This window comes from Lotus japonicus, chromosome 5, assembly GCF_012489685.1.
Source record: "Lotus japonicus ecotype B-129 chromosome 5, LjGifu_v1.2".
Taxonomy (NCBI): domain Eukaryota; kingdom Viridiplantae; phylum Streptophyta; class Magnoliopsida; order Fabales; family Fabaceae; genus Lotus; species Lotus japonicus.
In genome coordinates this window covers 26,496,680-26,520,107 of record NC_080045.1, presented here as the reverse complement: position 1 = coordinate 26,520,107, position 23,428 = coordinate 26,496,680, and positions in this window count along the sequence as shown.

Sequence of the window (23,428 nt, the reverse complement as noted above, 5' to 3'; positions counted from 1 at the left end):
TCAGTTTAAAAAAAGTGAATAACAACTTCGTACTCATTGAAAACTTGAAGTTCCAAAACCATATCACTTTAGTGAATAAAAATGATGATTAAAAAAAGTTTAAAACTACTCAAAATTTTACACTGGCAAAAAATATGAATACAAAGTTAAATTTTAAATATCATATATTAACAATTAATTTAAGGCTTCCTGTGATGATTTCTCAACTTCTGTAATCTTCATAAATTTTAATTCTTGAAACTTTTTTGCTTCAGATTTTGTTGTAAGGTACTTTTCATCCATAGATTCAGTTCCAATTTTTTTTTTACTTAATTTGAATTATTAAATTAAAGCATCGAATGAGAATATTAGTTCAGATGGAAATATAACTTATTATGGACTAATTATTAGGTGTCATTTTGTTGATTTATTGTTTTTATTTCCTAATTTATTGAGTTAAGAATATAAACCAATCAAAAATCAGATTGACATCTTTTATTGACTCAATGATTTAATTTTTAATTTTTTAATTTTATTATTTATTGAGTCATTAATATGGACCAATGAAAAATCATTAATATGGACCAATTAAAAACTTACATTTGGAAAATCATGGTAATGACCAATAGGAGAAAAACATTTGGATTTAGGTTGCAATATGACCCACTTTGGTGGATGAGCCTTATATATTATTAAGATAGGCTCAAATACTAAATGCAAAAGCAAACCCCACCAAATTAAGCACGGTACGGATTGCACTTATTTAGTGGAATCAACATTTAAATTGACCTCAATAATGATTTAATTCTTAAATGAAGAAATCAAAGTAAATAAGTCTGAATCTCAATGTGCATCTTATGGTAGACAAACTCAGTCCCTTTAGAACTTCATTTCCGCATAAAACTATCAAATTAATAAAGAGAATTGTAACATCCTATTTTCCCCTCCACTAATTTAATATATTATTATTATTATTATTATTATTATTATTATTATTATTATTATTATTATTATCTTGTGTTGTTGTTTATGTGTGTATTATCGTAAAATAAAACTTGGATAATTCATGGTTTTGATTAATTAAGCATAATTTGATGGTAGTTTAGTGCATGGGGCAGAGCACATGTCTTCATGGTTGAGGGACACAGTGGCGGAACTTCAACAAAATTACTGGGGGAGCTCAAATAAATTTAAATTTATAAATTTCGAAATATTTTGTTAACAGGAAAAAAGTATTTCATAGTGAATCAAAAGTCATTTAGTCTAAGTACATAAGTATTTTAATTTATGTATTGATATCATATACTAAAATCCAAATCACATAAAGTGTTGCTAACCATAATAAAATAACTGAATTTCCTTACATAAAGTAGCATAATCAAAGTCTTGAGCCAATGACTATGAGCCGTGAGAACTGAGAAGTGAGAAAGATGAAGTTTTCAAAGTGCAAATCCAAAAAGTAAAGTTAAAGTGAGCTTTTGTCAATTGTATTCAGAAAGTACTAAAATATGAGTATTTTATTTTTTTTATAAACTTGTTGGGTAAGTCTCCTACTTTTTCTCCTTTTTCTGGTACTATGAGTCTATGACTTTTTTTTAACGAATTTGGTACTTGAGTCGGTGACATTGACATAAGTTTTATTAGTTTTAATTTTTTTTTGTGTGTATTAAATTACTCTCACAATTTTAACCCGTGTGTGGTGAAAGTTAAATATATTTTCAAAAATGGGGCTCCTAAGGATCAAAGACTCAACATATAATTTAACAACAACTTTTTACCACTGCAACTTACACTTGTTAGATATTATATATATGATTTTATAGACTATAATATATATCTTATATACTAAAAAAAAATTGGCCAAATCTGTGGGGGAGCTACAGCTCCCCTATGTCAACCTTAAGGTCCGCCACTGGAGGGACAAGTGTAAGGACACTTGTCTTTATGCATGACACTCCCTTGGCCACTTTCCTTCATGCATAGAACCTCATAGCCAGTGGCGGACCTTTTGGTGGACATAGGGGAGCTGTAGCTCCCTCAGAGATTTGGCCAAAAAAACTTTTAGTATATAGGATATATTATACTGTAAAAATCATATATATTACCTAACAAGTGTTAATTGCAATGATAAAAAGTTGTTGTTTAAATTATATGTTGAGTGTTTGATCCTCAGGAGCCTCATTTCTGAAAATATATTTAACCTTCATCACACAAGGGTTTAAATTGTGAGAGCAATTTAGTACAAAAAAAAGTATAAAACTAATAAAACTTATGTCAGCGTCACAATACCAACTTTTTTCTTTTAAAAAAGTCACAGTACTAGAAATAGTAGAAAGAGTAGGGACTTACCCAACAAAACAAGCTTATAAAAATAAATATAATACTAATATTTTATGTAAGGAAATTTAGTTATTTCATTATTGTTAGCAACATTTTATGTTATTTTGATTTTAGTATATGATATCAATATATGAATTAACATATTTATGTACTTAGACTAATGACTTTTGATTCTGTATGAAATATTTTTTTGGGGTTAGTAAAATATTTCAAAATTTATATATTTAAATTTATTTGAGCTCCCTCATAAATTTTGTTGAAGTTCCGCCACTGCTCATAGCCACTTGTCTTCATGCATGACATTCCTTGGGCACTTGTCCTTCAATTTCTTCACCTCTTGGAATATAAGTTGGAGCATTCAGCATCTTGTATGATCAAGCCACACTCTAGTCCCAACTTGAGCCTCAGAGATAGTAAGTGAAGCTTCCAATAACCTTTCAAAGTCTTCAACTTTGGGGTCAGTAGGGGGATATCCACGGAGGGTAAGGTTTTGGGAGCCGGTTGTAGAAAGGGTAAAGTTAGCACTAGAAGCATGGGGGCCAAACTCAATTACTTTGGCTGGTAGACTGGTGGTTTTAAAAGCTGTTGCTAGTGCCATCCCTGTGTATCACATGGCTTTATATAAGATATCTTCAGGGGTGGTGGCTTCCATTGAAAAGATGATGCGGAAATATTTATGGGGGAAACCTGGGGGTGGAAGGAGGATAGCATGGGTAGCATGGAATCAAGTGTGTCGAGGGAAGGAGTTTGGTGGGATGGGTCTCGGTTTGTTAAGGGTAAGAAATAAGGGGATGTTAATGAAGTGGCCTTGGAGGTTTGGTGTGGAAAGACATGCTCTCTGGCGACATGTGTTGTGCCAGAAATATGGAATCAAAGCTGATGCTATGCTGCTGCATAATATGGTGGCCCAAATAAAATATCCACCCCGTTGCGTTTTTGATATTTTGCAGGTACTAATGGAGGATTCAGTGGAGGGCAGAACCTTTCGAGACCGCTGTTTGTGTGTAAAGCTCACGCATCAGGTTCTGGCTAGACGCGTGGGTTACAACTCAATTCTTGAAGGAGATGTTCCCTAGACTCCATGGCATTGCTCGAGCAAAAGATATCTCGTTGGCTGAGGCAGGATCGTTTTCAGAGGAAGGATGGCGATGACATTTTGATTGGAGACGCCAGTTGTTTGCATGGGAGGAGGATATGTGGAACCAATTTATGCAGCAAATTCATGGAGTGGTGCCGAGTGGAAAAGAAGACAAGATTTTGGGGGCGGAAGATGTGAATGGTATTTATGCTGTCAAAAATTATTGTCACACAGTGGAGAAGAAATTATGTGCAAAAGAACCAATGGTATTGACGCCACAGGCTTCTAAAATTATACCTCCAAAAGTTATCCAATTTCTTTGGCAGGCGATGCGGGATAAGGTTGCAGTTATGGCCAGCTTAAGAAGAAGAGGAGTAGAAGTGGATGGTGAAGGGGTGTGCGTTTTGTGTGGAATGGAGGAAGAAACGGTGCAACATTTGTTCTTACACTGTGCTTTTACAGTGGTGATGTGGAATAGGATCATTGCACGAGAGGGAGGATCTTGGTGTGTCCCAGGAACGCTGATTGAGTTGCTGCAACAATGGGAGGGTTTGCGTTTGGTGACAGATTCTGAGTTGTGGCCATTGATGCCTTATGCTGTCGCATGGTCAGTATGGATGGCCTGTAATGATGTTATCTTCAGAGAAAAAGAGACAAGAGTGGAAGAGGTGTGGGATGATCATGTAACAAGAATTTATTGCTGGATTAGGGCTTCGGGATGGGAGTGTGCGTATTCTTTGTATGATTTTACCCAGAATTTTGAACAAGTCAGATTGGTGAGATGGCCTAAGCTGCAACGGTTTGTGGAATGGCAGCCACAATTGGAAGGGGTTTTCAAATTTAATGTGGATGGTGCAGCGCGTGGATCGACGGGTATAGCAGGAGCAGGAGGAATACTCCGTGATTGGAATGGTGAGGTGAAGGGATATTTTTTACTGTCCCTAGGTGTGGCTTATGCTTATGAAGCAGAAATAAAAGCCATCTTATATGCATTGAAGTTCTGCAAGGAATTTGGCTTCTTGAACATTGTTATAGAGAGTGACTCGACACTTGCTATAGGATGGGTGAAGAACTGTGGAAACAGACCTTGGAAGCATCTTAATGATTTTCATATAATTGATTTTCTAAGAACTGATGTGAATTGTGTCGATATTGTGCATATTTATATGGAGGACAATGACAAGGCAGATGAATTGGCCAAGGAGGGGTGTGACAGAGAGGTTCCACTATGGGTGATGTTTTAATACATGTTTTTGGAGGATTGGTATTTCATAGACCAAACAGTGAATGACTTGCGAGATATCTGTTCTGCATAATCTGGTATGTTACAGGTTCTGGAATGGTGAAGCTTAGTGCACTTGGCCAAATGTTCCTATGCTTGGAGGTTCACAAGCCTTGTTCAGTGATGATTGTTGTAATGATGATTTCAATAGAGATTTTATGTGATAGGCTACTTCGTGGACTAGCATTTGAGTACTCTTTTTCCTTACTAAGGTTTTTTCCCACTGGGTTTTCCTTAGTAAGGTTTTAATGATGCTTACTTGCTATTTCTGTGCGCCTAAGAGAGGGTTACAATAGTTTGTTTGTAAACTGTAATCACTGTGATGTATTTGAAACATTCAATGGAATAATGCAGTATTCTTTTCTTTTCAAAAAAAAACTTTGATGTTAATTATTTAAGAACTCTAGAAGATTTATTTAGGGGGTGCAGATTTAAGGATTAGAATCTAAATTTGTATAAGATAATTGTGTTTAACTAACCCAGGTAAGATTGAGTAAGAGAGTAATAGTATGACTAGTAAAATTAATTAAAATTATAATAATTGAATTTTTTTTAGATAAGCTTATGATAATTGAATGAACAGTTTAGTAAGCTACGTGGGCTTAAGGAATAAAATGAGAGAATCAAGCTAATTACAGTGAACTAATGACAAGGAGATACAATTAATTGGGTTTATTAGCATTTTTGGGCCCCTAAGTTTGTAAAATGCACAAATGGGGTCCCTATAATTTAAAAATAGCATTTCACTACCCCACGTTAGTCTCCGTCAACATGTTTGGTCCCTCACCAGATTTCCACCCAAAATTTTACGTATTTGTCTGAGTTAGCTTGCGTGGCATGAGAGTAGGAGAGAGAAGGATTACTAGGAGAGATAAAGATTACGTGCCACTCACGTGATTGAGTCATAACCTTAACAAATCACAAACACTAAGAAATCCTCTTCTTATTTCAAACCCAGAAATTCATGTTTTCTTCATGATACCCAAAAATTTCAAGGAATAAATATTCAAAAAAGAAGAAAAACCCCAATCTCATCTCGCTCAGCAAACCACGGAACAAAGCTTGAATGAAGAGTCACCAAATGCCCAGAGAAACATGATGGATTGAAGCCAAGCTTAAATTTTTATCTCTCTTTGAGATAAAACTCAGACTCTTAAAACTCATAAACAAAATTGAAAGCCAGAAAACCCATAAAAATAGCGGTATGAAAATCAAAATCTCACACTAATATATATGGCTTGGGTCCAATCTCTTTATGAAGTAATTACCTTGGGTGTGGGTTTGAGTTCGTGGACTGCATGTTTTTGGCACTCTGAGTCCAATTAAGTCATGAATACGTGGTTGTTATTGCTCTCTCTATGCGTATAAAATTGGTTGTTGCAGAGTGAGTGGAGAAACACACAGTGGTGGTGTGGGTATGGTTTCTTCTTCCCTTTTGGTTCCTGCCCATTTCACCATTTGCTTCGTCTTTTTGTGCCATCCTCTTTTTCTTCTTCCCTTGGTGCAGAAATCTGATTTGGGTAGCTAGATCTACATTTTTGTGATTTTTTTTGTTACATTAGTAAGGTATCTAATCTATAATAGGGAGATGTGAATGTATATTTTAAATTTGTCCTTGTTGTATATTGTTCTCAGACTTACTCATCTTTTAAATAATACTTTTGTTTTGCCGTGAAGAATAAAAAAAGCTTTCTAAAATTTTATGGGTTTGTTCATGGTTTTGAGAAAATGGGTTTTGGTCTAGTAGAGAAGAAACAAGAGAAAAATATGGATGTTATGATTTTGGAGGCCTTTAATATACACAAGTAAAAACTTGTGCAAGGTTACACAAGCACTTTTTGACCCATGGTAGGAGGTTTTCAGGTTTTATTATTTAAAATAATTGAAAAAACATATTTATTAGTGAATTAGTTAATTAAGAATTTAGGTTAATCACATCTAGGTTCATCCTTAACCTCAACCTTCTATGGCCATCTCCGGCCAACTGTTGAGGCAGCCGCGGTAGAATTCCGACCTTTCTTCCGCTCTCAACCTCCACTCTTCCTGTCCCTCACTCCTTCCCACATTGAGATCCAGCCTCTGTTTCAATAAAATAAGTTCGAAAAATAACAACAGGAGAAGCAGTAAACAGTAAAGAAAAAATGTCTATTGCTCTTTTCATTACAATGTTAGTATTCTCAGATAAAAGCTTCTTTTTTTCTTTGTTTACTTTGCACTTTCTCATAAAAGCACTAGTCTTGTTTTGTTTTGTTCTTTTCAGTAACGTCTTTTTCTTCTTTCACCGCCGAGGAATAGGCAACAACCTTCCACCGATAGGAATCTGCTACGGCCAACTAGGCAACAACCTTCCACCGCCGCGAAAATTAGCGGAGCTCATCAAATCCCACAAAGCCAAAAGCGGCTCATAAACCCAAAAACGTGACAGCACCAACACCTAATCCCTAATTTGCACCAGAAACCCAAAAACGTGAGGGTGAAGAAGGTAGATCTGAAAAACGTGGTCGACCCGGTGCCAGTTTACGTGGAGCAGCAACGAGATTCATGCCAACAAAGGCCAGATCTGGCAGCGCATGAAGGCAAAATCCTTCCAAATCTGCGTCTCGCGATGGTTGAAGTTCGATTTCTAGTGGTGGGGCGCTCACTGCTCATGGTGGTTGCGTTGGAATGACGGAGGTTGAGGGGAAGGGCTATGGTAGAGAGGTGATGGAAGAAGAGTTTTTAGGGGTGGTGGCTCTGGATTTAGGGGGAGGAGAACGGCGAAGTGGTGGATCTGAGGAAGAAGAAGAGCCGGAAACCCCAACTCACCAACGACGAAGTGTTGGACCAACCCTTGTCTTCACATCTCCAGATCTTGTGCTTGTGGTAGTGGTTGGTCTGGAAATTCCAGGAGATGATGATGATAAATAAGATTAACAGATACAATATTGTGATTAATAAAATATGGTTTTTGAATTTTTTTTTAGAAAAAACCTAGAAACCTGCTACAATGGGTCAAACGGTGATTGTGCAATTAAAGATTTCCTATGGTTTTGAGTTGAAGGTTTTTGATTTCTAAGAGAAAAGGAAAGAGGATGGGATGATAATGAAGAAGAAGGAGGATGCAAATCAAGAAGAAGGACAAGGATGATGATGAAGAAGATTAAAGGGGATGGAGAAGATAAGGTCACGAAGGAGAAAGGGAAAAGATGAAGGAAGGAGTGGACATGTCCAATCTCTCTCCTAATTACCACTTTCTCTCTTGATCTAATGTCATGTCAATTAAAAAAATTCAGCTCAGATGCATGTGAAGTTGTGATGATTTACGGTGATTGATAAAGTATGAATATTGATAACTTGTATGCTTATTAACCTTATGTTGATAATTAAACTGTGGTTTGCTGACGTTCTCTCCTCTTGATGATTTGTTGATGAGAATCCCCAGAATGGTAATGGCTGAGGAACCCCATTTAAAGAAAAGGAGTTTTTTTTAGTATACTATGAAAAGACTTTATGAAAAGCTTTCTTAAAATGATTCTCAGTTTATGTTTGAAAAACGATTACAAAATGTGATTTGTTTTCAAAAATGGTTTCATGACTATTACAAAAAATGATTTATAAAATAATTCGAAGGGTGAATGCTTTAAATGGGGTATCCTGGTGCTTACTAAATAAAGACTTAGGTGGAGTATCAAATGTTGTCGTTCAGGATGAGTCCCAGATATTACCACGGGGGGGGGGGGGGAGGTATGACCGTGAAATGGATGTGTACATGGATCATTTGCATTGACCTTGATCAAATTAGCGAGGGGATGGTCGGAAAGGCAGTGGATCTCAACTTGGACTATCTCGGCCAGGCTGTTCCATTGGGTGAAGGTGGGAGATCTAAGGGTACTAGGCGTATGGTATGTGGTCTTTGGGTGTTGTAACACCCCGATTTCCGGATGTCACTTTAGTAACTCAAAAATAAAATAAAGCAGAAAAGCAGATTTTTTTTTTTCGTTTTGTTGAAAATAAAGACTCCACGCAATCGCGATTAACAGCGACTAATATGCAATATAAGTACAACCCCGCTGTAACTAAAAACATCGTCACGAGTGAAGGTGCGAAAAACACTAGAAAGGGGAGGTTTGAATAGAGTTTTTGAATAAAGGATATACTTTTAGAACTTTTTCCAAACTCAAAGATAAGAACTAGGTGCTGAAGGATAAGAAGTGAAGCACACAAGTATTTTATCCTGGTTCACTTGAGATAAAAGCTCAAGCTAATCCAGTCCACCCGTGAAGGTGATTTCTTCCTTCTTCTGATGAAGGCAATTCACTAAAATCAATGAGTGTTACAACTGCACTTTGCTACCTGCTAAGTGACTAACAATACACTGATTTTCTCACTAGTATCCTCTTAAGAAGCTGATCTACCGATCCTCTTAAGACTAGATAAACACTGAATCAACCTTGATTCAGTCCTCTCAAGATCCGACCAACCTTGGTCTCTTAAGGAACTTTACAATGTAATGTAAAAGGTTTCGGGTTTACAAGAAGTGCTTCTAAAAAGCTAATAGTAAACTCAGATGTTTAAGAACAGTGAAGAAATAATGCTAAGAGATTGGTTCGTATAAGTTGAATGATTTCAGCAAAGTTTCTTAGCCTCTTTCTTCTTTCTTCAGCCTTTATATACTCCAAGACATGTGATGTAGCCGTTGCTAGGGTTTTGTCCGTTGGAGTGACAATCTTGTAATATCAGACTGCTAGGCTGAACAAGGTAGGTGACGGACAGACTGAGGCTTGTACGATTTGTACTATGATAGCGACCTGTCCTTTCACCAGTTGACTTGATATCTGAAGTGCTTCAGATGAACGTTGGTGAAGCTTCTGATCATCGTCAGATTAAAGCTTGGATTCTTCTGACCTTGCAACTTCTGCTTCTGAACAAGTTCCTCAGAACTTCTGAACGTCAGAGCTAGAATAGCTTGGGTCTTCAGAACCAACTTCTTGCAGGTCTTCAGAAATTGAGTCTTCTACTTCTGGACCGTTCCGCTGGAACATTTGGTCTTCAGAACTTCTGACTCTGGTTCTTCAGTACCTCTTGAGAGCTTGTATCTTCAGAACTTCTGAAGGATTTGCCCATGTTCTGAACGAACATAGTAAGCTTTAGAGCTCTCTTTTCAGTATCTCTTGGTTCTTCTTCTTCTTCTGAATAAATAGGTTTGGGTCAGATTCAGAACCTGTTTGTCACAACTAAAAGAGACAAACGTTAGGGTACCACAATTGTTCATCATCACAAACCTTAATTGTAATCATCAAAATATAGAGATGCAACCACTGATCAAACCTTGATCTTACAATCTCCCCCTTTTTGATGATGACAAAACAAGTATTTTGATGAACAATTCTTAAACAATAAACTGAATACACAAGAGAGAAGAGATCAGAGATTAAACTTATCCTTGTGTAACGGTTAGTATTGCTCTTTCTGAATCTGGGATAACACCTGATTCTGAGCTGGGGTCTCCCCCTGACTCCCCCTGAATCTATGACTTGATGGGATGATGAAGAGTCTAGATTCGGAGTCTTGGTGATGTGATCAGAAGATACGCGTAGAAGGATGTATACTCATCAGAAGTGATGATTCAGAACTTGCGTAGATCACATAAGAACATAGAGTCTTGTCCAGATATAATTGGAATAAGGCGTCAGAAGCAAATTAGTTCAGAATATGAACAAAATGTATTCCTTATTTGAGACGCTTGACAATATCTATGTGCTATAAGTATTTGATACTTATTCTCCTCTACTGGTTTTATATAATAAAAAAGTTTATCAAAACCATTTTATGTACTCCCCCTTTTTGTCATAATCAAAAAGAGTGAAAAACAAAGCCAACAATAACAATAACAAACAAGTAAATGATGCAAAAAGAAGCTGTTATTATTACTGAACGGAGAAAGAGTACAGAGGATAGAGAGGAATGAAGAAAACTAGTCCTAGATACATAGGAAAGCACGAGAGTTCTTCATGGAGAGAAGTTTAAAATGTAGGGGACGCACGTCCTGATCAATCGAGGCTAACTGGGTAGCCAGTTCTTCCTTCAGAGCTTCATTTTCCCGGCCAGCATCTTGATCCGCTTCGTTTTGATTGTCTTCATATTCCAGAAGCATACAAATGCCCTGGAACTGATCTTCAATGTCCTTCCGGCGAGTGGTCAGACGAAGGAGGTCATTCAGAACTTCTTGAAGGTTTTGAAGACAGTGAGTCTGATGGGATGTCAGCCAACACTTCAGAAGATTCTCAATCTTCTCAAGAGCTTGAGAAATCTGAGAAGTAGATAGATACTCCATGAAAAGACTTGGTCAAATACCATAGTCTTGAGTTCAGAAATTGATTCTACAGAAGTCATTCTTGAAGTAGAATTGAGAGGAGAGTGAAATGACTGATGTGAAGTGAATTGCGGCGTGATGGAGAAGAAGGATTGCAGAGATTATAAGGAGGAAAAGTAACAGAAAAACATGCATAAAACTTATCAAATCATAAAAGCATGTGAGTTACTAAGTGGACGGTGCATTGAATAATAGAATAAGAAAGTAATACAGTCAACATGAAATAAAATCATTCAAAACAAATAAATGCATGCGAGATAGATGAGAGGGGTTTCGAGGCTTGGAAGAGGAGGGAAGATGCTCGATCAGGAACTTCATCATATCTTCCATTCTGCGGGAGGATTCCTGAATCTGCCTGCTTTGTTCAATCTGAACAAGTCCTTGTTGCTCAACCATCTGAAACAGTCTCTGCTGATCATCTTGAATTCTGTCAATTCTGGCAGCAAGAGTAGCAACTTCTGGAGCTTGAGCTGAAGTAGGAATTTCTGGAGCTTGAGTATGAGCAGGAACTTCAGCCTCTGATGACATTTCAGCATCAACTTGAATTGGCCCTTGCTTCTCAACTTCATTAGCATTTGCATCTTCCAGAATAACTATGCCGTCAGAGCTGTCTTCTGCAACCTCTGCTGGAATCATCTCAGCATCTTCTGAGGTACATTCAGAAACAACATAGTGTCTTTCAGCCATAGCTCTTCTCAAGGGTTCACAAACTCTGTGCAACACTCTCTGCCTTTGCTCATAGGCTCTCTCAGACGCATCATGAACTCTCACACGTTTCTCACTGCTAAGCTGCTTCTGAAGTTCATAAGCTTTGCTTTCTGACCATCTTCCGAAGGCAGACCACATACCATCAACAAAGGAGGCATCAAACTGATTATTAGTTACCTGATATAACCATTTCAGTCTTCTGGTTGCCTCTTCAGAGAACTCCTGAATGAGTTGAATAAGATTTTGAGGTCGGAAGGAGGTTGCCAAGGTCAGAACAGGCTGAGGAGTTCTGGTTGCATTGGAGCTTGAAGCATTGGAGCTATCAGGTCTGGGTTGTCCTGAAGGAATAGAATCAATCTCATGGTTCTTCTCTATTCCTGAATGATCAGATTCATCCATATGCTCAGCTTCAGAGATCGTTTCTTGCCTTTGCCTTGAGGTAGCAGTCTTCTCAGGTGAAGTAAAACTCAGATCCCGTGAGTTTACTGCAGAATAGTTGGACAAGGACACATAGGAAGTTTCAGGAGCATCTTGAAGCTGATCTTCAAAGTTGGAAGCTACTTGTTGAAGAGGCTTCACATTGAAGGGCGGTTCAAGGATCTGAACATCATCATCCTCTTTTTCTTCCTCAGCAGGGATCTCACCAGTTCGAGTTAACAGGAGGGTCTGTGAAGTGGATGGAGGCTTGGGAGTGAAATGTTGAACCAAAGTTCTTAGAGTAGCCTCACTTTGAACAATACCTTGAATGAAAGAATTGAAAGGAGGTACAGGTTCAGTTGTGGTGGATGTGGAAGAGGTGTGAATTGGAATGGATGGAATGGCAGTGGTAGCTGTTTGGATGTTTGATTGAGGAGCTTGTGTTTCAGCTTGAGAGAAAGTTTGGGTTTGAGTGGGTGATGTTTGGGTTGAGGTAGGCATGGAAGTAGATATAGGCAGGGGTTGTTCAGGAATAATTACTAAAGCAGAATCAGAGTTAATGCTTTCAGTAATTACCTTACTTGATTCTCTGAGAGGGATGGAACTGGTGGATCTAGCAGTCCTTGCAGGATCTGAAGCTGTCTTAGATCTCCTCTCTCTTTGTGCTTCTGAGATCTTTTCAGATGCAAGCTTTGGTTCTGACTCCTTCTTCTGAAGTGGACCCTTCAGAGGCAGTTTCAACCTCTTGCCTATGGGTTCTACATCTGAATCAGTGGATTCTTCAGCTTCTCCTGATTCCCTTATGACTTGGAGCACATTTTCAATGATCTCACAGTCATCCTGCTCAACCTCTTTTCTACTTGAGTTGTTAGAATCCTTTGCCTTTTTACAAGAGGAACATCATCTTCGGTTTCCTCATCAGATGATTCTTCAATAATTGTTTTCCTCTTGACATTCTTTCTAGCTGGAACTTCTTCTTCTTTAGTTCTAGAGGAAGAATCCATAGAGCTTTCAGAGGCATCAGATTGAGATTCCTCATATGACTATTCTGGAGTTCTTTCAGGAGAAGGTTCGGGAACTGGTTCCCTGATGACTACTGACTTAGATGCAGCTTTCTTCTTTTTAGGTTCTTCTATCAGAATCCCTTTGCCCTTGGGATCTGAAGGCTTGCTGGTTGTTCTCTTGGCTCTCCTTGTTGGCAATTCAGGAGGACTGTCAGGAAGAGTTGTGACAAATTCTTCAAAGGTGATAGGATCTCCTTCTCTTCTGAGCATCCTCACATACTCCAGAATGCATGATGGATTGTCCTTTTTAGACCATAGAGGAAAGTCATTAACAGGGTAGTTCTTCTGACGAATCTCTTCAGATGTGTCTTCTTTCGGTTCAATCTGAACTTTCTCAATAATCTGCATTCTCTTCAGCTTAGTTCCATTGAGAGGATCTCCAATGGTCATAGCCAAATCATCATGAAGTCCCAGATCAAAAAGAGCCTTGACCAGTTGATTCTGAGTGAAGATATCTGAGAGTAACCTTCCATAAGGAATGTAAGAAATAGACCTCTTGTTCTCACCTCTAGTAGTTCTTGACTTCTCAACACATTCCTTCAGATAGTTGAAAAGCAGAAATGGCAGACATACAGGCTCACCCCTAGAAATGTAGTACATGATTACCTTATGAGTTGCATTGAGGTAATCAGTTCCGCCTGTTCTGGGATGGATGCAGGATATGAAGATCTTCTGCCAGATCTTCATCTAGGGCTTCAGATCCTTTATAGCATACTTGGTCCTATCCATGGTCCAGTTGTCATAAATAGCAAAGTTGACAAGCTTCCTCATGCCAGGAACATTGGCATCAACGTTTTTGATCCTTTTTCCCTGTTGGAACTCCATACCCAGTAGCTTTGCAATGGACTCTTCCGAAATCACAATCTTCCTATCCAGCACATGGGAGACGACGTAGTAGTCGTTGCAAACTGCATTTTTCCAGAATTCCACCACCAGTTTGTAGTAAAAAGGACCGCAGAGCCTATTGAAATAACCAGACCAACCTTGTAAGTCGACTTGATCCCTGATGTCGAAACCATGATCAGCCAGGTTGCCGAAGTCCACTCTTGCTTCGTTGCACACAACCATTTCTTCAGCTTTCTTGACACAGGTGACCACATTGGGTGTGTCCAGAATCTGTTGAGCTGCTTCAAATCTTTGAGTTTCTTGGTCTTTGGCAATTTTTTTGGAAGAAGTAGTAGCACTTGCTCTTGATTTCCTCGATTTGCCCATGATTTTCTGGTAGTGAGGTTTAGAGTTCAGAGAAAGAGAGGAATATTGGAGAGAAGAGTAAGAATGAATGCAATGCACACGAACAGTTTGAAAACCGTATGTGTAAGTGTGTGGGAGATCGTGTGTGAAGAGTGCGTATAGTGGGTTAAATGGTAACCGTCGAGATTTTAAGAAGAGAAAAAAGTAAAAACAAGATCAACGGTTCTAAAATAGATAGTCCGAAAATAGCATAGTGGAGGAGAGTAAGCATCATCATTATAGCAGATACACCATGCGACTCAAGGAACTATGTCACAAATGAAGTGACACGTGTATTGTTGCCTACCACAGAAGTTTAACCAGTGGGTTAATTGCTTCTGATTGAGTACCTTCTGAAAGAGGTAACATCTGATGACTTCAGAGGTACCAAGGTCAGAAGTTCTGAAGAGAACCTTACTCTGGACAAAAGTTTATGTTCAGGTTTTCAAGAATAAATAAAAGCCTATCTTCTGCTAAGGGCTTAGTGAAAATATCTGCCCACTGATGGTCAGTATCAACATACTCTAATGATAGAGTGCCCTTCTGAACATGATCACGAATATAATGATACTTTACCTCTATATGCTTTGCTCTTGAGTGTAGAATGGGGTTCTTGCTGAGTGAGATAGCAGCTGTGTTGTCACAGTAGATAGGAACCTTCTTCAGAGACAAACCATAGTCCTCAAGATGATTCTTCATCCATATGGTTTGTGTACAGCACGTGGCAGCTGAGACATACTCTGCTTCAGCAGTTGATAGAGCAATTGTGTTCTGTCTCTTGCTTGACCAAGTGACAAGATTTGCTCCAAGAAAATGGCAGCTTCCAGAGGTGCTTTTTCTTTCAACTCTGTCTCCAGCAAAGTCAGCATCACAAAAACCTGAAAGTGTATACTCTGATGTTTTTCTATACATCAAGCCAAGGTTAGTGGTTCCTTTCAGATATTTGAGGATCCTCTTAACAGCAGTTAAGTGAGTCTCTCTAGGATCTGATTGGAATCTAGCACAGAGATGCACACTAAATAATATATCAGGTCTGGAGGCAGTTAAGTAAAGAAGAGAGTCTATCATTCCACGATAGAGCTTCTGACAAACCTTAGAGGAAACTTCCTCTTTCTCAAGAATGCATGTTGGATGCATTGGAGTCTTAGAGATGTTGCAGTCACTCATGTTGAACTTCTTCAGAAGTTCCAAGGTGTACTTCTTCTGATGGATATAGGTGACTCCTGGTCGTTGATCTATTTGAATTCCCAGGAAGTATTTGAGTTCTCCCATCATGCTCATTTCGAATTCAGCCTGCATCAGCTTAGAAAATTCCTTGCACAGAGAGGGATTAGCAGAACCAAAAATGATGTCATCAACATAAATCTGAACTATAAGAATATCATTCTTATAGGTTCTGCAGAAAAGAGTATTGTCACCTTTACCCCTTACAAACTCATTCTGTAGAAGAAAGGAGCTGAGCCTTTCGTACCACGCTCTGGGAGCTTGTTTCAGTCCATAGAGTGACTTCTTGAGCTTGTAGACATGCTCTGGATATTTGTCATCTTCAAAGCTAGGAGGTTGCTTGACATACACTTCTTCAGAAATGTAGCCATTGAGGAAGGTACCCTTGACATCCATCTGATGGAGAATGATGTTGTGATTTACTGAGAAGGAGATCAGTAGCCTTATAGCTTCAAGCCTTGCTACAGGAGCAAAGGTCTCAGTGTAATCAATCCCCTCTTGTTGACTGTAGCCTTGAGCCACCAGTCTTGCCTTGTTTCTTGTTACTTCTCCTTTTTCATTCAGCTTGTTTCTGAATACCTACTTGGTTCCTATAACATGGAAACCTTTGGGTTTAGGCATTAAGGTCCATACATCATTCTTGGTGAACTGATCTAGCTCTTCTTGCATTGCCAGAATCCAGCCTTTGTCTTCAAGAGCTTCATCAACTGATTTGGGCTCAATGAGAGAAACAAGTCCCTTCAGACTCAGAAGAGTCTCTTCTGAAGGTTTGAGCATAGACCTGGTTCTGACGGGAGCATCTTTGTTGCCAATAATCAGTTCTTCTAGATGAGAGACAACTATTCTTTTCTTCTTCTGAAGCTGATCAGAAGTTGTTGGAATAACTTCAGATGCTTCTGCCTCTGGAGCAACATCCTCTGAGCTGTTCTTTGGTTGATTTGCTTCCGAATAATCAATGTTTAAATCTGCAAATCTTTCAAACAGCTTTGACTTTTCTGAGCCAAGCTTATCATCAAATCTAATTTGAATAGATTCCTCAACAGTTTGATGAATTATATTATAAATTCTAAAACCATTAGATCTTTCAGAATAACCAAGAAAATAGCATTTTAAAGCTTTAGAATCGAATTTACCCAATTGCTCCTTAGTGTTGAGCATGTAGCAGGTACTTCCGAATGGATGGAAGTAAGAGATATCAGGTTGTCTTCCTTTGCATAGCTCATAAGGAGTCTTCTCCAGAATTGGTCTGATGGAGATTCTGTTCTGGATATAGCAAGCAGTGTTGATTGCTTCTGCCCAGAAGTGCTTGGCCATACTTGATTCTTGCATCATGGTGCGAGCCATCTCCTGAAGAGTTATGTTCTTTCTTTCAAAAACTCCATTTTGTTTTTTTTTTGATAAGCAAACAACTCCATTTTGTTGGGGAGTGCGAGGACAGGAGAAGTTGTGAGAGATTCCTTGGGAGTTGAACAATTCTTCAAAAGTTTTGTTCTCAAATTCTCCGCCATGATCACTTCTGACAGTAATCACTGAAGTTTGGAACTCCTTAGAACTTGAGTAATGAAGTTGGTAAACATAGTGTGAGTTTCATCTTCGTGCCTTAGGAACTTTACCCATGTCCACCTGCTGTAGTCATCTACAATGACTAACCCATACTTCTTTCCTCCAATGGATTCAGTTTTCACTGGTCCAAAGAGATCAATGTGAAGTAGCTCAAGGGGTCTTGTTGTAGATACCACATTCTTTGCTTTAAATGGCTTCTTGGTAAATTTTCCCTTCTGACAAGCTTCACATAGAGCCTCTGATGAATACTTCAGACGAGGCAATCCTCTGACGAGATTTAGCTTGCTGAGTTGAGAGATCTTCCTGAGGCTGGCATGCCCTAGGCGTTTGTGCCAGATCCATTGCTCATCATTAACTGACATGAGACACTTGACCTTCTGAGATAGCAGTTCAGAAGATTTGATTTTGTAAATATCATTTCTTCTCTTCCCAGAAAACAGAACAGATCCATTTGTTTGACTGACAGCTTTGCAGCCGGTTTGATTGAAGATCACATCGTAACCTTTGTCAGCAATTTGGCTTATGGAGAGCAAGTTATGAAATAATCCTTCCACCAGAAGTACATCATTGATAACTGGAATTTTTCCATCTCCTATGGAACCTTTTCCAATGATTTTTCCCTTCTGGTTTCCTCCAAAGCCAACGTCTCCTCCTGACTTAAGCGGTACTAGCTTTTGGAATATAGACTTTATGCCCGTCATGTGTCGCGAGCATCCACTGTCCAGGTACCATGACAGGTGTCTTAACTGAGCTGCATAAGATGTCTGCAACAGGAATAATTTTTGTCTTAGGTACCCATATCTTGGGTCCTTTCTTGTTAGTTTTCCCAGAAGTTCTTGGAACTTTGGGTGCAACAGGAGGATAATACATAGGAACCTGATTATAATACTTAGACATGTCAAGTTTGAACTTTCCCTTTGGTTTTACCACCTTTGGTGTAACCTTTTCTGGAATGACAGTGCCAGCGGGAACGAAATTGTAACACCCCGATTTCGGTGGCGTCACTTTAGTAACCAAAAGAAATACTTAAGCGGAAAAACGTGAATTATTTTTTTTCGACAATATAACTAAAGATAGAAAACAATAAACTCCTCAACAAAAGATAAAAGAAACTAATATACAACTATATATACATGCCCCGCTAATACAAACCACGTCACGAGTAACCTCTAGTGACGGGTGACAGAAAGGAAGTAACGCCCGAGGCAATATGTACAGTCCAAGGTAAAATCCTGTGTCCGCAACACTATACCTCAAAAACTGAGAACAAGTTGGCCCAGCGGCCTAAGAAAAGACCTTCTAAATCCAACTAGCTCTCTGTGATCTCCATAAGAAAACTACACAAAAAGCTACCGGCAGGAAACTACCCTGTCCCAAATCTGAAAGCATGACGGTCAGAGCTACGACACTACTCCTACACTAATCCCAACTCGAGGAGCCCACACTAGCACTCGGTCCTACATGCTAGCGCGGTCGTCGTCCGAATCTGCATCCAGGACGACTAGATCGATATACACAATGCTGCCCTCTCTCTACCCTGACGCGCTGATGACCCTAGTTTAGTAGTGTTTTTAGGGTCATTTCTTAGTTTGTTTTGAGTCTTTTTGTTGAGTCTCATGTAGTGTTTCATGCATTCTCATGCATTTTTATCTTTATTTGTGTTTCTACTTTGTTTTGGTACTTTCATAGTTTTATAGGGACCTTTCATGCATTTTAAGTAAGTTTAAGATTTGCATATCTTTTCTACTTGAATTGAGGGTCTTTTGTGCTAATAAACTCTTGGAAATCCTAGATATTTTCCTTGCTTTGTTCCCAAGCAGCTAGGTCTGAAAACTGATGAAGAAAGAAGGTCAAAATGCTTGGAAAATTGAAGGGAGGCTTAAAGGGGAGTTAAGAAGAAGGTCAAGAGGCTTTCTAGCATGTAGAGAGCGCTCAGGCGCTCGTGTTGAGCGCTTGAGCGCCAATTGATTCGCTGTTTACATGATGCTAGAAAGGAATTGGCGCCTGAGCGCTCCTGGTTGAGCGCCTGAGCGCCAATTACCTCCAGAAGCTGCTTTTTCCACTTGGAATTGGCGCTCAGACGCTCTGAATTGGCGCCTGAGCGCCCAGACTCGACCTGTTTGCCTATAAATAGGTTTTTTGTCATTTCTTTTGTAACTTTTGTCATTTTTATACATTCCTAAATAAGTTAGAAGTAGGGTTAGGCTCTGGAGCTTGAGGAGAAGCATTCTCCAAGTCCATGTTCCAGGTTTTATCCTTCTTTTCTTGTATGGATTCTATAGCCATGCTTGGCTAAAACCCCTTTTGCTTTGGGTTCTTTGTAAGACTTTGAATGTTTTAGCTATCATTCCTTTTCTATTCATGATGTTCTGAGTAAACCCTTGAATCTCACTTCTAGGCTTTATCTTTCAAGCTTGAATGCATGCTAGCTTCTTACTTTTCTATAATCATAACGATAGTTTGTTATAGAATTGGGACTTGTTGTGAGATTACTCCTTCTATACTTGCTACTAGGAATAGAGGAAGGGTTGAGGTTTGTTGGCCTGATTTGTATGTTTAGTGCTTCTAGCAAATGTTTAGGTTATCAAGGAATTGAACCTATCTTTTGATTAGGAAGGGTTTTCTTTGCGAGGCATCGAAAGATAACTAACTAGGCTAGAACATCAAGGAGAGACTCGGGATTAATTGAATAGGAAGGTTTGCTAAAACTGAAATAGTTGAACAAGAACCCAAGGCAATTTCATCTTTGTTTTTCAATCGCTTTATTACTTGATTACTTGTCTTTTTACAAACTCAAGAAACAACCAATTATTAAAACTGAATTTTACTTGTTTTTCAACCTTAAACTTGAATCTTAAACTGAATTTGCAATCTAATTCCCTGTGGTTCGATAAATTAAAACCGGGTAGATTCTGTACACTTGCAGATTGACCAACAAGTTTTTGGCGCCGTTGCCGGGGAATTGTTTGTGGTTTTTGGTTTAAGTTTTTAGTTTGTGGTTTTATTTTTGTTTTGAACTTGTCTAGAATTGGTGCTACTAATCTTTCTCTGTTTAGTATCAAACTTTCAGGCTACTCTCACGAGAGAGACACTGTCATGGGTGGCCATATGACGGAGGAGGATGTAAGGCCCAAGTTTTAACGCTTTGGATAAGTGAATAAAATAAAAGAGTTATTTGATTAAGATAAATTTGGGAAGGAAAGAGGTTCAGGAAAAGTCCAAGAATGTATCGAAAAACCGAAAGAGTTATAGCACAACTAACATACGCTTAATCCTAGGTCGAAGGTATTAGTGAATAGTTAATTTACGCTTTAGGACACGATGGAAACTAATTCCAAAAATCCTCAGAGAAATGTTAGAACTTCTCTTTTCCGTCCTTAAACAACCATTTCGATGCGAAATCCTGGAAAGTACGAACGTCAAATTCCAATTCTCGGGAGTTTGCCGAAACAGAATCCCTGATAGTTCGAAAAACCTAAGATCGACAGACGATGAAGACTTTTTCTATCCGGAAACTCAAATGAAGATTCCACCCTCGTTCTCCTACTTCTCTCATCATTCCTAATCTTTCTTCAGAAGGAAGTTTTCTCATCCGACGATCACTGCAAAAAGTAGTTTTTCGGGATAAACCGACTTACACCGACTTATGCCGATTTTGGATCTTTTGGTTTAATTCCAAGAATCCTGTTTTGAGTTCTGGAATTCTGTCGCCATAACCTATCTTAGAATGCGCAGAGGAACGCGCAGGAAAAATCGGAATCGCAAAAAAATCATTTTTCCGTTTTTTTCCAAAACCTATAAATAGCTTGAAAATTAGATTTTTTGCAAAAAAACCCATTTTCCCCACCCCCAAAACCGCGAGTTCCTAGAGAGAGAGAGAGATCCGGATCTTCGTCGTTTCTTGCCCGTTTGCTTCACCGATCGTCACTAATCGAAGACCTCGAGGTAGGTAATCTATACTCTCCTTCGAATCGTCGTTTCTGTCCATTTCTCCTGCGACTTTCTGAGTTCAAAATTTTGAGGTTTTTGAAAAACTGTTCAAATCAGCTGATTTCAGCGTCTAAACTTCTTCCCTGCATGCTCCTGAGCGTGTTCTGCGGATTAGATTTTGTCAAATGTCGACGAAATGCCGCCGGGATCAATTTCTACCCTAAATACCCATTTTTCGGCAAAGTCGCAACCTTTACGCTCTAATCTATCGACTTGGCTTAGTGCTAGTAGGATTTGTCGTCATAAACGTCGTTGTGGACGTCCCCATCCAATTTGTTTTTCAAAAATCCAATTTTGAAATTCTGAGCTAAAAATAATGACCAAACTGCCCCTATATCAGTTTTCGATCCGAAAATTTTTCCGAGCCTAGAACCGTCTTAGTTACGGCTTATGTTAACCTAGGAACCAAGTTTGATCGAAGAAAAATCGACCCTCCCAATTAAGGAAAGTGGCCGAGAGCTATATCAAGGGGGGAGGAGAATCCGATTTTTCGAAAACTTGTCTTAACGCGTTAGATTGTCGTACCAAGGAGGTAGTAGTGTACTGTGTAACCCTAGGACTCTTTGATTGCTGAGTTTCTGACTCTTGGTGTTGATTTCTGTGATTTTTGCTTAAGGTTCGTTTGAGGAGATTCCAAGAAATCAAGGAGAAGAGTTTGGAGAACATCTTGAGGAAGAAGCTGGAAGACCCACCGGTGAGGGCTACTCTCTGAATTACTAGATAATGCTTTAGGTGTCGACAAGTTCGACTTGATCTATGTGTTATGCACTTAATTGCTAAATGTCTGAATTGTTCTCTGAGGCTTCGGCCGACCTTGTTGAGTACTTGAGGCCATGATATTGTGTGCTAAATGATTCACATGCTATGTGCTACATGGTTAACTTAGGATGTGTTGGAATATGCTGTTTATGCTTTTGACTGAGCTGTTTTATTTATGCTATTCCACTTGTACCTGAGATTCTGAAGAGTGAGGTTTACGGGCAGGTCATGCCGAATTTTTATGAGATTTTGAGAGAGTTTTAAAAGGACGAACGGAGTTCGGACCTTGTCATGCTCCAATGGATCGAGACCTTCTCAGGGAATTACTTGGGTTTATGGGAACTTTGAAACTCATAGGGAATACGATAAGACTAAAAAAGAGCTATTTTTATAAAGAAAATTCATAAGATATTAAACAACCTCTAAACCTTTAAATAAAGATAACAATCTCGGATGCAAGCTTTGGATTGAAGTTTAGTTTTGGAAAACGAGAAGTGTCGTCGGATCCAAGTGTTGAGAAGATTTCGAGTTCTGGGTATGTTGATACTCATTCGCTCTGGGAGCAGTTTGTTTAGCCATCCAAGGGATGAGCCGAGAAGCTTCACGGAGGTGTGAGACCTTGTGAATGCGTGATACTCCACTGAGGCGTGAGACCTTGTGGAAAGCATGGATCTTCACTGAGGCGTGAGACCTCGTGAACAGCATGAAACTTCATTGAAGCGTGAGACTTCGTGCAAGTGTGTAAATTCACTGAGGCGTGAGACCTTGTGAAAGCATAAAACTTCACTGAAGCGTGAGACTTTGTGAATGTGTGAGACTCCACAGAAGCGAGAGACTTCGTGAGAGCATTGATGACTCGAAGAGTTGTCGTGAGTGGTTGCACTCTTTTGTTTATGATTAATTGTATTTTGTCGCAGAATCGACATTTACCTTAGGGTATTCTTTTAGATACTTTAAGTTATCTAGAACACGTGGCGACGTGTCGGGTGAGGTCGGAGACGTTGTTTGGCTAATCACTTGCATTCATGCACTCATTTTGAGGTTAATACACGGCGTGATACCGGACCTCGGTGGATTCCAAAATGGTCATAAGACCCGGATTTCCATATTTAGGACACTACGGTGGTCCTCAGTAGCAGACGGAATGGCAGACCTACGGGTTCACTGCTGATCTGACTACTTTTGTGTGGTGTAAGAGACACGCGAGCAGGAAGGTACCCACCGTGGCTGGTGTTAGGGCCGCCTCGTTGATGTCCATCCTTCTTCCGGAATGCATTTTGTTACCCAGCATTGCATTTCATGCAACATACATGCTGACTTAGTTGCTGAGTGTGATTGGTAACTGTTTATCCTATTTTTGAGGCATGCTACTTGTTTTTATGGCTCTTTATATTCATTGTGATACATGCAACCCTAGGAAGCTATCCCAAAACTTATAAGCC